Below are 18,822 nucleotides of genomic sequence, written 5' to 3' on the forward strand. Positions count from 1 at the left end.
GTTGCTATTTAACCTCATCCAAGGACCTCCTCGGTCAAATCCGATTCAACTAAAGTTGGAGAAACCGACACTTGCCAGTCATCTTTGAGCAACGGGGTTACTCGTAGCGGTGAAACCAGTCTCTCGTAAGTGTACGAGTAATGTCGGTCCAAGCCGCTTCAATCCAACAATACCGCAGAATCAAGAAAAGACTAAGGAGGGCAGCAAAACGCACATCACCGCCCACAAAAACTTTTGTGTTCTACTCGAGAAGACATCTACGCATGAACCTAGCTCATGATGCCACTGTTGGGGAACGTCGCATGGGAAACAAAAAATTTCCTACGCGCACGAAGACCTATCATGGTGATGTCCATCTACGAGAGGGGATGAGTGATCTATGTACCCTTGTAGACTGTACAACAGAAGCGTTAGTGAACGCGGTTGATGTAGTGGAACGTCCTCAGGTCCCTCGATCCGCCCCGCGAACAATCCCGCGATCAGTCCCACGACCTAGTACCGAACGACGGCACCTCCGCGTTCAGCACACGTACAGCTCGACGATGATCTCGGCCTTCTTGATCGATCAAGAGAGACGGAGAGGTAGAAGAGTTCTCCGGCAGCATGACGGCGCTCCGGAGGTTGGTGATGACCTTGTCTCAGCAAGGCTCCGCCCGAGCTCCGCAGAAACGCGATCTAGAGGAAAAACCGTGGAGGTATGTGGTCGGGCTGCCGTGGAAAAGTCGTCTCAAATCAGCCCTAAAACCTCCGTATATATAGGTGGGAGAGGGGGGGCCTTGCCTTGGGGCTCAAGGAGCCCCAAGGGGGTCGGCCGAGCCAAGGGGGGAAGGTCTCCCCCCCAAACCGAGTTGGACTTGGTTTGGTGGGTGGGAGTCCTTCCTTCCCTTCCCACCTCCTCCTTTTTTTTCTTTCTCTTTGATTTTTTCTTCCAATGCGCATAGGGCCCTTTTGGCTGTCCCACCAGCCCACTAAGGGCTGGTTCGCCACCCTCAAGGCCTATGGGCTTCCCCGGGGTGGGTTCCCCCCCCCCCCCCGGTGAACTCCCGGAACCCATTCGTCATTCCCGGTACATTCCCGGTAAACTCCAAAAACCTTCTGGTAATCAAATGAGGTCATCCTATATATCAATCTTCGTTTCCGGACCATTCCGAAAACCCTCGTGATGTCCGTGATCTCATCCGGGACTCCGAACAATATTCGGTAACCAACCATATAACTCAAATACGCATAAAACAACGTCGAACCTTAAGTGTGCAGACCCTGCGGGTTCGAGAACTATGTAGACATGACCCGAGAGACTTCTCGGTCAATATCCAATAGCGGGACCTGGATGCCCATATTGGATCCTACATATTCTACGAAGAACTTATCGTTTGAACCTCAGTGTCAAGGATTCATATAATCCCGTATGTCATTCCCTTTGTCCTTCGGTATGTTACTTGCCCGAGATTCGATCAGTATCCGCATACCTATTTCAATCTCGTTTACCGGCAAGTCTCTTTACTCGTTCCGTAATACAAGATCCCGCAACTTACACTAAGTCACATTGCTTGCAAGGCTTGTGTGTGATGTTGTATTACCGAGTGGGCCCCGAGATACCTCTCCGTCACACGGAGTGACAAATCCCAGTCTTGATCCATACTAACTCAACTAACACCTTCGGAGATACCTGTAGAGCATCTTTATAGTCATCCAGTTACGTTGCGACGTTTCATACACACAAAGTATTCCTCCGGTGTCAGTGAGTTATATGATCTCATGGTCATAGGAACAAATACTTGACACGCAGAAAACAGTAGCAACAAAATGACACGATCAACATGCTACGTCTATTAGTTTGGGTCTAGTCCATCACGTGATTCTCCTAATTACGTGATCCAGTTATCAAGCAACAACACCTTGTTCACAATCAGAAGACACTGACTATCTTTGATCAACTGGCTAGCCAACTAGAGGCTTGCTAGGGACAGTGTTTTGTCTATGTATCCACACATGTAAATGAGTCTTCATCCAATACAATTATAGCATGGATAATAAACAATTATCTTGATACAGGAATTATAATAATAACTATATTTATTATTGCCTCTAGGGCATAATTCCAACAAGTTTTACCTCTAGAATGTATTTTTGCGGAGCTCGGGCGGAGCCGTGCAGGAGTAGATCCTTCACCACCACCCGAGCGCCATAACACTGCCGCAGAACTCATATATTTCTCCGTCTTGCTTGATGGATCAGGAAGGCCGAGATCACCGTCGATCTGTACGTGTGCTGAACGCGGAGGTGCCGTCCGTCCGGCACTAGATCGGAGCGGATCGTGGGACGGATCGTCGGACGGTTCGTGGGACGGTTCACGGGGCAGATCGAGGGACGTGAGGACGTTCGACTACATCAACCCCGTTTCTTAGCGCTTCCTGCTGTGCGATCTACAAGGGTACATATATCCAAATCTCCTCTCGTAGATGGACATCACCATGATAGGTCTTCGTGTGCGTAGGAAATTTTTTGTTTCCCATGCAACGTTCCCCAACAGCATGTCGCTTAGAAGGAGAGCCGTCAGCATGACAAGATGATTTTGAGGAAGCTCAGCGTGCACATCTCCACTGGGTCTGAGCGAGACATCACCCCTCAGGCTGAGTGGATGAAAAAGAACAATCTGCAGTGGGTTGCGCCTGACAAGGAATCTGAGGAGGAGACCGAAGACGAGACAAATGAGGAGTATGTGCAGGAGTCTGATGGCTGAGTTCTCCCTAGTTCAAGCTACCACCTGTGTCGTAGGTGTCCTCTGTGCCTTTTTGGTGTCCCGATGTCAAAGGGAGAGAGAGTGCAGGATTTGCGAGTTTCCTCGTTTTTGTTGTTGCTTTATTTGTTGAACTTTAGTTGCTTTGCTGGTTGTCTTTGCTTTGTGAGTGAGACTATTAGACGTCATACTTTATCATATGGTGTGAGACATATGCTATCTCCTCTCTATTCATTGTTTTCCTCTTTATTATCTAGTTTATTAGTAGCTTGTGAGTCTTATTATCTTGTGCCCTTATCTTCATGGTCACATGCTATGCCTAGCTTCCATGCATAATGTTTATTCTATTATGTTGCAAGGATTGCCTCATCTATAAAATCTAGGGGGAGTGCTTTTCCTTGGTTGTGTGGTTGTATGCACACATCCAGGGGGAGCCTGCCTCTAGTTTGTAGATTTTAGGTTTGCATATGCTTTCTCTATATCCTTTTTGTGCAAATCTTGTGTTGTCATCAATCCACCAAAAATGGGGAAATTGTTAGGGCATATTTCTCCCTAAGTGGTTTTAGTGATTGATGACAATGCATGTGCGGACTAATCATGTGCATTGAGCATTTCATATAATTCAGCTCTAGGCACAAGACGATTCTATGCCCCTCGGAGTCTCTCGAAGACAATTGCTTTCTACATTTGTCTTTGGTGGATTTGAGTCGTAGGGAAGCCATACTATTAAGAGGGGGTCCGGTCCACGTCGAAAAGGTTTGGGTGGAATCATCACGTACACATTATAGTGCACCACCTTTCCCTTGCTATAATGGAGCTCCAACCCTGTCTTTCATGCACATGCAAAAGCGCCAGCGGTACTACTGCTGGCACAGCGGTCATACCGCTCTAGGGCGGTAGAATTTTTTTACTACCGCTCCATGAGCGGTACTACCGCCCTCGGGGCGATAGTAGTTTTTTACCACTGCTCCGTCGGAGAGGATCCTTTTCCCCTCACAGTAGTAGGGATGGTAGTATTTTCTTACTATCATGGTTAGTGAGCTGTAGGGCGCTAGTACCGCTCTTAGGAGCGGTAGTACCGCTCTACCGCTCCTAGAGCGGTAGTACCACTTGGCTATTGTAGTTTGTGGGTGGGTGATGATTGGATTGTACCCCCACTATATATAGGTGTCTTCTTCCTCTAGAAGCTCACCTCTTACCTCCCCAAGCTCCATTGTTTCTCCAAAAGCTTATTCTTGCCCGATATCTCTCCCTAGCCAATCGAACTTGTTGATTTCCTAGGGATTGCTTGAGAGGGCCTTGATCTACACTTTTATCAAGAGATATTTGATTAACCCCACTAATCCCTTGCGGATCTTGTTACTCTTGGGTGTTTTAGCACCCTAGATGGTTGAGGTCACGTCGGAGCCACATTCCGTTGTGGTGAAGCTTTGTGGTCTTGTTGGGAGCCTCCAAGCTTTGTGTGGAGATAGCCCCAACCTTGTTTGTAAAGGTTTGGCCGCCGCCTTCAAGGGCACCAATAGGTAATCACAGCATCTCGCATTGTGTGAGGGCGTGAGGAGAATATGGTGGACCTAGTGGTTTCTTGGGGAGCATTGTGCCTCCACACCGCTCCAACAGAGACGTACTTCCTGTCAAAGGGAAGGAACTTCAGTAACACATCATCATCTCCACCGTTCCACTTGCGGTTATCTCTTACCTTTACTTTGTACTTGTCATTGTTGTGATGTATTCTTTGCTTGCATTTGTTATCCTTGTGGTTAGCATCATATATGTTGCTCACCTGGTTGTTCACATGGAGAACCTTTTGTTGCTAATGCTAATTTGTTAAGACAAGCTAAAAATTGGGAGTTTCCTATTCACCCCCTCTAGTCAACCATATCGATCCTTTCAACAAGGAGCTCACAAAGAACTCCAAGATCTAGATCTAGAGGAGAAAGTGATTGGTGGAAATGTGGATCTAGATTTCCTCTCTCTTTCCCTCAAGAACTGGCAAGAATCATTGGGGGGATTGAGAGTTAGCAAGCTCGAAGAAGGTCAACAATGGGGGAAGAACACGAGCTCAAAGGATAGGGTTCAATGGGAAAGAAGAACCACTTTTATAGGAAGGAAAAAAATCCAAACGTTACCTTCCCAAACTCCTAGGCGAGAAATCCAGAAATTTACTTGTAGTAATAAGTTCCCTAATAATGAAGCTAGGGTGAACACTTATCATCTTAAAATCTTCATCGCCTTTTCTAGAGGATTCACCCTTATTTTTAGGAACATAAACAAACTTGGAAGTATTAGGAGGAGGAGATTTTGGAGTGGTTTGAATATAGGCAAAGGTGAAACCAAGTTGCTAATAATGTCCTCTAGCTTTCAAATTCTAGAAGAAGCTTGATCCAGTTTTTCATTAACTATGGGTTCCTTTTCCCTAAGTTTATTTAAAAAAACTCCTACCGTAGATCCATATTGAGTAATATGATTATGAATATTTTTTCCAAGTTTTCAATGAGCTCAATGGTAGCAACTTTATTTTCAATAGCATCAAGCCTTTGCATCACATGTTCCAAAGTTAAGATTGTTTCATTAACCATGAGTGGGGATGAACCTACCAAATTTGTCATAGCATTATAAGAATCAAAGGTATGGCTACCCAAGAAATTTCCTCCCATAATGGTGTCCAAAACATATCTATTCCAAGGAGAGACACCCACATAAAAATTGTGAAGGAGGACGGTAGTACATTGCTTATGAGTAGATCTATTTTGAGCATTGCAAATTCTATACCAAGCATCTTTTAAGTTTTCTCCCTCCCTTTGCTCAAAATTAAGAACTTCATTCTCGTGAATACTAGCGATAGTAGCAAGGCTAGCCATGAGTTTAAGCGATCTAACGCCTAAGCAAATGAAAAGCAAACGAAAAAGGCGAACGGAAGAGGGGCGAATAAAAAGGCAAATCTTTTTGTATTTTATGAAAATCGTTTTAGAAGTGGGGGAGAGGAAAACGAGAGGCAAAAGGAAAATAAAGTAAATGCAAGAGATGAGTTTGTGATAGGTACTTGGTAGGCTTGATCATGCTATGTATCCTCCCCGACAACGGTGCTAGAAATCCTTCTTGCTACCTCTTGAGCTTGTGTTGGTTTTCCCTTGACGAGGAAAGGGTGATGCAGAGAAGTATATAAATATTTCCCTCAGTTTATTGAGAACCAATGTATCAATCTAGTAGGAGGAACAAGCAAGGCCCCAATCATAGTACCTACACAAACAATCAAACACTTGCACCCAACGCTAAAAAGGGGTTGTCAATCCCTTCAGAGTCACTTTCAAGGATGAGATCTAATAGAGATAGATAAAAGATTGCTAGAACTAAAAGTAAAACAAAAGTAAATAAATAGAAGCAATATATTTTTGGTATTTTTGGTTTATAGATCTGAAAGTATGATATGGAAAATAGACCCGATGGCCATAGGTTTCACTAGAGGCTTCTCTCATGAAGGAAAATAATATGGTGGGTGAACAAATTACAATTGAGCAACTCATAGAAAAGCGAATAATTATGAAGATATCCAAGGCAATGATTACGCATATAGGCATCACGTCCGTGTCAATTAGACTAAAACGATTCTATATCTACTACTATTATTCCACACATCAATCGACTCCTGCCTGCATCTAAAGTATTAAGTTCATGAAGAACAGAGTAACGCATTAGGTAAGATGACATGATGTACAGGGATAAACTCAAGCAATATGATGAAAACCCCATCTTTTTATCCTTGATCGCAACAATGCAATATGTGCCTCGCTACCCCTACTTTGTCACTGGGTGAGGACACCGCAAGATTGAACCCAAAACTAAGCACTTCTCCTATTGCAAGAATTACCAATCTAGTTGTCCAAACCAAATCAATAACTCGAACAGAATTGCTAAGATATGAAATCATGCATATAAGAATTCATACAAGATCCAAATAATATTCATAGATAATCTGAACATAAACCCACAATTCATCGGATCTCGACAAACACACCACAAAAGAGTATTGCATCGGATAGATCTCCATGAAGATCATGGAGAGCATGGTATTGAAGAACAAAGAGAGAGAAGAAGCCATCTAGCTACTAGCTATGGACCCGTAGGTCTGTGGTGAACTACTCATGCATCATCGAAGGGGCAATAGAGTTGATTCACATGCCCTCCGTGATCAATTCCCTCTCCGGCAGATTACCGGAAAAGGCTCCCAGATTGGATCTCACGGGAACAGAGGCTCCCGGAGGCGGAGAAGTATTTTTGTGGCTCTCTTCGGTTATGAACCTTTTTCTGGACGTCATGCACCGTATTTTTCATAGCAAACTGTTTCCACGAGTTGGCAACAAGGACCAGGTCCACTCATACCTAGTGGATATGCTTATCATGTGTCAGAATGGGCGGACTCATGTAGGATAAGTGACAAGCTAATTATGAGGAAGCTCGGCGTGCACATCTCTAGTGGGTATGAGTGAGAGATCACCCCTGAGGCTGAGTGGATGAAAAAGAACAATCTGCAGTGGGTTGTGCCTGACAAGGAATCTGAGGAGACCGAAGACGACACAAATCAGGAGTATGTGCATGAGTCTGATGGCTGAGTTCTCCCCAGTTCGAGCTACCACATGTGTCGTAGGTGTCCTCTCTGCCTTTTTGGTGTCCCGATGCCAAAGGGAGAGAGAGTATAGGATTTGTGAGTTTCCTCTTTTTCGTTGTTGCTATATTTGTCGAACTTTAGTTGCTTCGCTGGTTGTCTTTGCTTTGTGAGTGAGACTATGAGACGTCATACTTTATCATATGGTGTGAGACATATGCTATCTCCTCTCTATTCATTGTTTGCCTCTTTATTATCTAGTTTATTAATAGCTTGTGAGTCTTATTATCTTGTGCCCTTATCTTCATGCTCACATGCTATGCCTTGCTTCCATACATAATGTTTATTCTATTATGTTGCAAGGATTGCCTCATCTATAAAACCTAGGGGAGTGCTTTTCCTTGGTTGTGTGTTGGTATGCACACATCTAAGGGGAGCCCGCCTCTAGTTTGTAGATTTTGGGTTTGCATATACTTTCTCTATATCCTTTTTGTGCAAATCATGTGTTGTCATCAATCCACCAAAAATGGGGAGATTGTTAGGGCATATTTCTCCCTAAGTGGTTTTAGTGATTGATCACAATGCATGTGCGGACTAATCGTGTGCATTGAGCATTTCAGATAATTCATGTCTAGGCACAAGACGATTCCATGCACCTCGGAGTCCCTCAAAGACAATTGCTTTCTACGTTTCTCTTTGGTGGATTTGAGTCGTAGGTAAGCCGTACTATTAAGAGGGGGTCCGGTCCACATCGGAAAGGTTTGGGTGGAATCATCACGTACACATTTATAGTGCAACACCTTTCCCTTGCTATAATGGAGCTCCAACCATGTCTTTCATGCATATGCAAAAGGGACAACGGTAGTACTGCTTGCACAACGGTCGTACCGCTCTAAGGGCGGTAAAAGTTCTTTACTACCGCTCCATGAGCAGTACTACCACCCTCGGGGCGATAGTAGTTTTTTACTACTGCTCCATCGGACTTTTTGATGTTCCTTTTCCCCTCACAGTAGTAGGTACGATAGTATTTTCTTACTACCGTGGTTGGTGAGCTACATGGTGGTAGTACCGCTCTACTGCTCCTAGAGCGGTAGTACAGCTTGGCTATTGCAGTTGGTGGGTGGGTAACGGTTGGATTGTACCCCCACTATATATAGGTGTCTTCTTCCTCTAGAAGCTCACCTCTTACCTCCTCAAGCTCCATTGTTTCTCCAAAAGCTTATTCTTTCCCGATATCTCTCCCTAGCCAACCAAACTTGTTGATTTCCTAGGGATTGCTTGAGAGGGCCTTGTTGTACACTTCCACCAAGAGATATTTGATTCCCCCCCACTAATCACTTGAGAATCTTGTTACTCTTGGGTGTTTGAGCACCCTAGACGGTTGAGGTCACCTCGGAGCCACATTCCATTGTGGTGAAGCTTCGTGGTCTTTTTGGGAGCCTCCAAGCTTTGTGTGGAGATAGCCCCAACCTTGTTTGTAAAGGTCTGGACGCCGCCTTCAAGGGCACCAATAGGGAATCATGACATCTCGCATTGTGTGAGGGCGGGAGGAGAATACGGTGGCCCTAGTGGTTTCTTGGGGAGCATTGTGCCTCCACACCGCTCCAACAGAGACATACTTCCTATCAAAGGGAAGGAACTTCGGTAACACATCCTCGTCTCCACCGGTTCTACTTGCGGTTATCTCTTACCTTTACTTGGTACTTGTCATTGTTGTGATGTACTCTTTGCTTGCACTTTCTGTCCTTATGGTTAGCATCATATAGGTTGCTCACCTAGTTGTTCACATAGATAACCTTTTGTTGCTGACACTAATTTGTTAAGACAAGCTAAAAATTGGTAGTTGCCTATTCACCCCCTCTAGTCAACCATATCGATCCTTTCAATAAGGGGCTCACAAAAAACTCCAAGATCTAGATCTAGAGGAGAAAGTGATTGGTGGAAATGTGGATCTAGATTTCCTCTCTTTTCCCACAAGAATTGGCAAGAACCATTGGGAGGATTGAGAGTTAGCAAGCTCGAAGTAGGTCAACAATGCGGGAAGAACACGAGCTCAAAGGATAGGGTTCAATGGGAAAGAAGACCCCCTTTTATAGGAAGGCAAAAAAATCCAAACATTACCTTCTCAGCCCGCACACAAGCGGTGCTACCGCTTCACAGAGCGGTACTGAAAGTACGTGTATGTCGCCTAGAGGGGGGTGAATAGGCGTTTTAAAATAATTACTGTTTAGGCTTGAACAAATCTGGAATAAAACTAATGTTTAATTTTTCAAGCACAAAACCTAAAACAACTAGGCTCACCTATGTGCACCAACAACTTATGCTAAGCAAGATAAACAACTAAGTGATAGCAAGATATATAACAAGAAACAATATGGATATCACAAAGTAAAGTGCATAATTAAAAGTCTCGGGAAATACATAATCGAGCCACGTGAGACGATGATGTATCCCGAAGTTCACACCCTTGCGGATGCTAATCTCCGGTTGGAGCGGTGTGGAGGCACAATGCTCCCCAAGAAGCCACTAAGGCTACCGTAATATCCTCACACCCTCGCACAATGTAAGATATCGTGATTCCACTAAGGGACCCTAGAGGGTGGTCACTAATGTCTACTACACAAATTTATTCTTGTAGACTCGTTTTGGGCCTCCAAGCGCAGAGTTTTGTATGATAGTAGCAATTTTCCCTCAAGTGGATGGCCTAAGGTTTATCAATCCGTGGGAGGTGTAGGATGAAGATGGTCTCTCTCAAGCAACCATGCAATCAAATACAAGAAATCTCGTGTGTCCCCAACACACCCAATACAATGGTAAATTGTATAGGTGCACTAGTTTGGCGAAGAGATGGTGATACAAGTGCAATGTGGATGGTAGATATAGGTTTTTGTAATCTGAAAATATAAAAACAGAAATGTAACAAGTGGAAAACAACGAGCAAAGCATTGTGTTAATGCGCGTAGGTTACATACTTTCACTAGTGCAATCTCTGAACAATGCTAACATAGTTGGACCCCTCAACGCGCAACAAAGAATCACACCAAACTTCCTATGTAGTGGAGAATAATAAGATGAAATTGGTGTAGGTAGTAGAACCACCTCAAAGTTATTCTTTCTGGTCAATCTATTCAAGAGTTTGTACTAAGATAACGTCAAGGTATCCTTTTCGTTCAATCTATTCAAGAGTTCGTACTAGAATAACACCAATGATACATATCAATCGACCCTAATGTCACCTAGACACTCCAATGTCACCTCAAGTATCCGTGGGTAAATTATGTGACATGCATCAAACAATTTTAGAGCTATCATATTCAATCCAACACAAAGAATGTGCAAGGAGGACCCCAAGATTTCTATCGGACAACATGGTATGAAAACGTGCAATCAAACCCTATGCATAGATCCCGAAGGCCACCGGAACCCTCAAGTTAATGCCTCAACATATATCAAGTGAATCAATATAATACCCCAATGTCACTACGGGTATCCCACGCAAGACTTACATCAAGTGCTATCATACCAATATGCTCAATCCAACATGACAATATCTTAAAGGAAAAGACTCAATTCATCACAACTAGATGGTAAGGGAAATACATCATATGATTCAACTATATTAACAAAGCCCGTGTGCTTGAGATCATGCCATCTCAAGAACACGAGAGAGAGAGAGAGAGAGAGAGATTGAACACATAGCTACTAGTATATCCCCTCAGCCTCGAGGGTGAACGACTCCCTCCTCATCGTGCCTCCGCCGCAATGATGAAGATGGCCACCGGCGATGGTTTTCCCTCTCTGGCAGGGTACCGGAATCGCTCCAGATTGGTTTTTCAGCGATGTAGAGAGTTGTGGCGGCGGAGCGGAAGTTCTCTCTTTACTTCTGGGGTTTCTCGGATTTATAGGATTTTTCAGCGCTGGAATCACGTGTAACGGAGCCACGTGGGCCCCACAAGCCATCAGGGCGCGGCCAAGGCCCAGGCCGTGCCTTGTTGGCTTGTGCCTCCATGGCAGCCCTCCTCTGGTGGTTCTTCGCTTGAATGTTGCTCATATGTTCCAGAAAAAATAATAAAAAAGTTTCGGGTGATTCTGAGAACTTTCATTTTCTGCACAAAAAACAACACCACGGTAATTCTGCTAATAACAGCCTCAGTCCGGGTTAGTTTTAAATAATCATATAAAGTGCATCAATACCATATAAAGTTATCATGAACATAGGAAAATATGGCATGAATACTTCATAAATTATCGATACGTTGAAGACGTGTCAGCATCCCCAAGCTTAATTCCTACTCGTCCTCGAGTAGGTAAATGATAAAAGAAATAATTTATGAAGTGTAAATGCTAGCATAATGTATAACTAGCGGGGCTACCCGCGCATTTGCGCGGCTAGATATTTATTATGATTAGATTTTCTTTGACTTTTGACTTAATTTATGCATTTAACATCGTAATGTGATATTTTAGCATTCATTAAATATTTTAACATGCAAATATTTTTTCTTTGTATGTGTTCATTTTTCCTATTATACGGAAAATTATATATGATATATTTATTGTAAAGATTTGTAATGTATTTGTGAGTGTTTTAGAAGGTATTTTTTTGCGAACCAATATATAGTTGAATGGTCACGAGAAAGGTGGTATCCCTAGTTTATAGGTTTAAGTTCTAGACTTGACACTGGTGATCTCAATTTGCTAGATATGTTTTAGGCCTTCCGACGATGTGGGTTCAGTTGGAGAAGTTTTCCTGTCGACTACGAATGCTTCTGTGGCAACTTTGTCAATATGAAAATGATTTTTTGATTCAGTCTTTCGAAAGTGCTCATAGATGTAGGACATGCGTGTGTTCGATCATAGGAACGACTGTATGTTCGTATGTATGAGCATTTACATTTGTATTGATTAGAACATTACTTATGCTTTTTATATAATTTCAAACAAAATATTAATGTGAAGTTATGTTTTAAAGATCTACGCATACGATTATTTAAATTTTATTCCATGCATACTTTGTTCTTAGATTGGATCAAAATATCTTTAAAAGATGATTGGACCAAAATTTAGGGTGTGCTTTGACCATGCTATTTTTCACTGAGCGAAGATGTTTTCTTTGTATGTTTTGTCTACTTAACAATTATTTGCTAGATCTTTCGTCCATTTATTTGTATGAAATTATGAAGCGAAATGGATCCAATCGTATAACAAATTTAAATTAAAGTTGCATCTTCATTTTTTCATCCCTCTCAGTTTAGTCAGACCAATGTAGAACGCGCTTAATTAAAAATATACTGTATAACGTGCTTCTCAATTTCCCATCCCACCATTTTATTTTTGTGAGAAGAAATGTGCACGTTTTTCTTTTCCCTTGAAGGGATGTACACCGCTTTTGTAGAGTGGAAAAAAACATTTCCTTTCTTCTTCGCCTTTGAAGGGAATTGAAAGAAATCGAGGCAGCCAGTCCATGGGTGATTCTACCCCAAATCTGAGTGCCCTGCCCGTCCATGGAGCGATGCTGTACCAAATTGCTAGCGGAAAAAGAAACTGATGCTGCCGCCCCAAATTTGAGTGCCCTCCCGTACATGGGGAGATGTTGTACCAAATTGTAAGTGTTGTTGTTGTACCAGATTGATTTGCTTGCCCATCCATGGCCAAATCTTGGAGGAGGTGACGTTTGTGGCCAGTTTTTGCCGAGGGCAGGACATGCGCTGCGGATCAGGTCTTGCCCACCAGCGAGGCCGTCCATTGGCGCTCGGACATATAGCTTTGTGATTTGGTTGAGGGGCCATCTTCTGTGTGTTGTTCCTGTCGTCTTAGGCTGCAGACGTACTGACAGGTATGAATCCCTTTGTGCTATCCCATTTGCCTCTTGCTTTGCATAATGTGCATCATAATTTCATTAACATATTTTTTCTGTTGAATTAAATTTGGATATTTGGCTATACGTTTTCCAAAATTAGAATCTTTCATCTTTATATTGTAGCAGATTATGCGTTGTAATTTCATCCCAGATTAGAAATTGTTTAGTAAAATATCCATGCGACAACCACGCTCAAGATTGAATAAAGAAGATATTGAAATCTCCATGCTGCATGCACTTTTTGATGGAGCTGATTCAATGGAGATTGAGATTTGGGGACTATTCATTAGAGGAATTAAAATTAGGATTGTGATCTTCTAGAAGTAATTGGTACTGGAGATATGATGGTACATTCAATAGATTTTGTATCCATTGCGAAATGAAAAATGTACGATCTGTATTTTTTTCTCTAAAAATTTACTTCTCGAAGTTTATAGAGACATTATAGTAGAAAGAAATTACCTGTACAAACATGAAAGAGTCAGTTCACTGATACAGAACTGATGAACAGAAATTTGTATGTTTACTGAAAGAGAAAAGATCCGTATGTACACATACATAGAGTAGGCTAATGCCTTTTTTTAGAGGGACAAATAGAGTAGATATGGGGACTTGGAAACTATCCGTGAGAGAGATTTGATTGTTGAGTGTGAGAGATTAGTAATGCCTATTTAGGCGTAATTAATTGGTGAACTTTTTTTAGAATGTTAAAAGATTTGGATTTTGATATTATTCGTTAATAGATTTTATTGTTGTTGATCGTGGCTTTGTAGGTGGAATCCATTGGTGATTTCATTGTTTCATCTGCTGATATTTATTGTGTTAAAAACATTCAAGGATAAATAACTAATTAAAAATTAATATTTTGAGGAAAGATCAAACATATATATATAGTTGTCGAGCAAGTACATATGTTGTCGATTATGTATGGTAAGGTTGTCTGTGACTATATAATCATATATGAATTGTCTAGCGAGAATTATAGTTTTATAGACTTGATCAACTGCACAGTCAGTCAAAATATCTCTTTGTAGACAATATTCTTTGCGACATCTTCAGTTGGACACTCTTCGTCATCAATCAGCACCTTCAATCCTTCTTTGTTTGTCACTCTTGATAGTGCGACATATAGTTGTCCATGGCAGAACACTTGCTTAGGCAAATATATGCCTACCTTGTTTAAGGACTGACCTTGGCTCTTGTTTATCGTCATTGCGAAGCACACTGATAATGGATATTGCCTTCTTTTCAGTATGAATGGCCATTTTGAGTCACTTGGTGACATGATGATTCGAGGTATGTATACCTTGTCGCCGACGTGTGTTCCTGTGATTATTTGTGTCTCGATGTATTTGTTTCCAAGTTGTGTAATTGTCATTCTTGTACCATTGCATAAACCTGCTGCTTGGTTGATGTTGGTAGTAGCATTACCGGCAAACCCACCTTCAGTGTTAACTTATGGTCTGGGATTCCTGGGGATGTCAAGGTGTTGAGGAACTCAGTAGGCTGCATGTTCATTATGATGTTGGTGTTTGTCGTGGCCTTGCACACTGTGTCCAGGCTTAGGTATGTGACATCTTCACCTTGTATTTGGCTCATTATGTGGTTGTTTATCTCCTTGACGGTATCATTTCTTGGACATAATATTGCTCTTTCTTCTAGGTAATCCCGCTCACAGTATTTTTGCAGTAACTTTGGGTATATGCTTTTGACGATTTGTTCCTTACGATTTTCTCCTTTCTCTAGCAGTAGGTCCTTTGGTATTTTTATCCAATCCTCTCCTTCATCTGATGTTGTTTTCCCATCGCCAATCTGTAGTATCCACTCTGCAAATTCAGCTACTTTTTGCTTTTGTATTGGATCATCCGACAAACACTTCAGCCACATGTTTTGTGTTAACTCAAATATTTCAAAGTGTTTCCACAGATATGACCTTTTGATTGAAGCATTAACTATCTGCTCTCTCCTTCCTTTGGTTATAACTGGCAGGATTTGTCTGAAGTCGCCTCCTAGTATAACTGTCATTCCACCAAATGGCTTTCCATTGCTGTTTTCATTAGTGAACCTGAGAATATCTCTAAGGCTTTTGTCTAGTGCCTCAAAGCAGTGTTTGTTTGCCATAGGAGCTTTGTCCCACAATATAAGTGATGTCTTCTTTAGCAATTCAGCCAAATGCGACCCTTGTTTTATTTCACACGTTGATTCTTCGGTGATATTAAGTGGAATGCGGAACCTTGAGTGTGCCGTTCTCCCACCTTGGAGAAGCAACGCTGCAATGCCACATGATGCTACTGCAAGCACTATCTTCCCCTCTGACCTTAGCTTTGTCGTTATTGCTTTCCATAGATAGGTTTTTCCTGTGCCACCGTAGCCTTCGAGAAATATCTGCTTTCCTTGTTCTCTGTCAACTGATTCCATAATTGCATCATAGGCTTTTTTCTGGTCTTGGTTAAGATTGTTTAGTATGATATTGTGCTCATCCTTGAGTTTGTCCATGTCGTATTTGATCTCTTCGTTTATTAGCCTATTCCCAAGTTCGTCTAGCTCTGCGGCATTTGGTAGTTCTATGTCTGGATAGTCCTTTAGTGACTTTCCTACTTGCCTCATCAGTTTTTCTATCTCAATCAAACCATAGGCTTTTTTCTGTGTGTTTGTGAGCCGAAGTGCCGGAAAGTTTAGAATAGTCCTTCTTTTGTATTGCATATCTTCACACAGCGCCTCCCATGTTGAATCCCACAGTACCTTTGGGTTTGTGACTTCGCAATGGGACAATATGGTGGTGAATAACTGACGCAGTTGTGTTCCGGATGCCCAACTTGATGCTTCATTGATACAGTCAATCCACTCAGTGTCATCATCGAGAAATCCGAGGGCTTGGCATGCTGATTTGTATGTTGGGTGAGTGACTCCATCAACGGTCCTAATGTCCTCAAATGATGTGCATCCTTTCTTGGTGTTTAGAAGCATCCTCACATGGTATCGCTCTCCACTTGCGGGATGTGCATAATAGATTCTTCCAATTGCGTAGTCCCTTTTTTGCTTTTGCCAAGTTTTTGTTTCGCTTTTCCATACAAACTTTGTAGGGAATTCTGCGTAAGTCAATTCTTTCCCTAGCTCGTATATTTTATTTGCCTCCATCCACTGAGTGAACTTGGTAATTTTAGATCCTTCCCTTGTTACTATCTTTTCAAGGTCAGTGGAGTCTAGAAAAACGACTTGCTGCTCATTTTCAAGATGGAAAGGTAGTCTCTCAACTGCTGGATCACGATACTGAAGATCAAACTGAAATATCCTCCAACATGCTTCTGATGTTGATATGTATCTCATCTCTAGGTATTTCTTGATCTCGTCAGTTTCGTTTGCCGTGCCCCTTTCCTTGAGCAAGGCTGTAACATGGTCATCGTCTTTATGGATATACTTGAATAGGTACTTGATTGATCTGGACCTATTGCACCACTCGACATTTATATGAGCTTGAAATTTGACCAGAAGATTCCGGTTGTATGGCACGACAAATCTGTTGTCGAGCATCACTCCTCCCTTTTTGATCTGCCTTCCGTCATCCCTCCTTTTATATACTGGAAACTCATCCTCGTCAATGGTAGTACTGACATTGTATCTTTTTGGGAAATGCTTGGTGCATCTATGGTCCACCATGCATGGTGAGTTTTTCTTAGCCTCTCCGCACGGGCCATGCATCATGAAGTTCTCAACAGCTTCAAATGCCTCCGGATCCTCATCCTTGTTTGGGATCTCAGCGCTTATTATTTTGTCGATTTGCGATGGTTCTGGGTACTTGTCTTTATCCTTCAAAAATATTAGTATGTGGGCATGCGGGAGTCCTCTCTTCTGGAATTCTATTGTGTAGATGACTGCAGTTGATTAATAGTTTGTCAGATTTAGCTAAAACTGGAATGCATGTTACTGAAGAGGTAGAGTCTGACGGACTATAAGATGATGCATGTTACTAAAGAGGAAGAGTCATGAAAGAGTAAAGATTGGTAGTCGATGGACTTACTTGCAACTGTTTCTCCAAAGTACCTTTTTTCTTTTATGTCTCTCATTAGCTCCTTTAGTTTGATCATAAATACCCTGTGAACAATATCTGGCCGATCGGCTGGCTTTTGGCCACCTCCCGCTTCATCTAGCATGTATTGGATCTCAGGCCACTTTGCATTGCATGTGAATACATATTGACCATATATATAAATGTGCTAAATATTGCCGATTTTCAGATACATCAAAATAATGAATATGTTCTATACCCAAAGTTCACCAAGTAAACAACATCTACTCCTTTGTTATGAGGATATACACTGGCTTATTTTCGTGGATAAACTACTGTCCCAAAAAGTTTCTGGAAGAGGTCCTTCCTCTCTTGGGTCTTGTTTCGCAAACTTGATCTTCCAGTTGACGACTTGTGTCCTCCAATTTTACATCAGTTTCTTTGGTCTTGATGTTGATAGACTTTTTTAGTCAAACTTCGTGTCATCCTTGTGGCTGCATTGACGATACTATTATCTTTGGCATTACAATCATATGAGCCTTGATGTTCAACCTTTGTCTTTCTGTTTTTTGCCTGAACACTTCTGGTACTTTCGGGCACTGCTTTTTTTGATATTACTGGTATATTATTTTCATTTTCTTCATCTTCGGAGTCTGATAATACAACAGATCTTCGCCTCCTTTTCACGCCTTCGAAACTTGTTGATGACTTTTTTTGTTGATGCTCCTTCTGATGTATTGTGCTCCCATTGCTTTTATCCTCTGGCTCCTCTTTCACAGGGACCAACTCACATATGTTTTTGCTAAGTTCACACTTGGTGATTTTTACCTGCAAAATCACATAAACGGATGAATTAAGAGATGGATTTATGCAAATAGAAGTTTGTATGCTGAAGTATTGAATCACCTTCTTAACTGGCTCATTAAGTTTCTTTGTTTCTTTTTTTAATATGTTGTCCACTTCATCATCCATTAAATCCTGTTGAGCATAATGAATCAAGAATTGTAAATACCTGCTTCAATAGTTCCATATAAAAGAGTAAAATAATTGGTGTTTAAATATATTTGATAATTTAACAGACCATTACCTCTTCAGTTTTATCCTCTAAGTATCGCTTCTCAAGCTTCTCATCAGGCACAATTTTTTTTTACCGCATAGTTCTGCATGCCTAGAGTGAGGTTTTTATTGTTGAGTTTGAATCGAAAGATAAGTCTTTGTCCACACAATTCTTGTATAATCTTTGGGACTTCTTCACATTTTCCATCTAAGGAATCCAACAGGAATGAGACTGGTGTATTGAGTATTCTTTCAGCCTCTTCATCAAATAAAGTGCAACTTGTAGTAGCACTGTGATCACTAATTTGAAGCCGAATACGATACCTAGAATCACATTCCGTTAGTGTAACACAAATGTGATAGTACATAATGATGGTCAAATCAAGAGAATATGCTTACCTAGGTGTTAAACCTTCTGGATACACATCACAATTCTTGCAATAATAATTATGTGATTCTTTTGTAGCGATTTTGTTGCAAACATCGCATGACATGTACCACCATTGAATATTTTCTTGTAACCGATCAATTGTTGCTATTGTTGTGAACACGAAGTC

General features: G+C 41.7%; 1 long non-coding RNA gene across 2 annotated transcripts; it reads left to right on the top strand.

Annotated features, from left to right (window-relative positions):
* Positions 1–12,689: 12,689 nt before the first annotated feature.
* LOC123434023 lies at positions 12,690–14,756 on the top strand. Of its 2 annotated transcripts, none has more exons than XR_006625327.1 (3): positions 12,690–13,179; positions 14,456–14,499; positions 14,629–14,756. It is a non-coding gene; the product is annotated as an uncharacterized LOC123434023 (long non-coding RNA). The 2 variants fall into 2 exon arrangements; XR_006625321.1 differs by having other exon boundaries at positions 14,626–14,747.
* The last annotated feature ends 4,066 nt before the right edge of the window (positions 14,757–18,822 follow it).

Source organism: Hordeum vulgare, chromosome 1H (genome assembly GCF_904849725.1).
Source record: "Hordeum vulgare subsp. vulgare chromosome 1H, MorexV3_pseudomolecules_assembly, whole genome shotgun sequence".
NCBI classification, from domain to species: Eukaryota; Viridiplantae; Streptophyta; class Magnoliopsida; order Poales; family Poaceae; genus Hordeum; species Hordeum vulgare.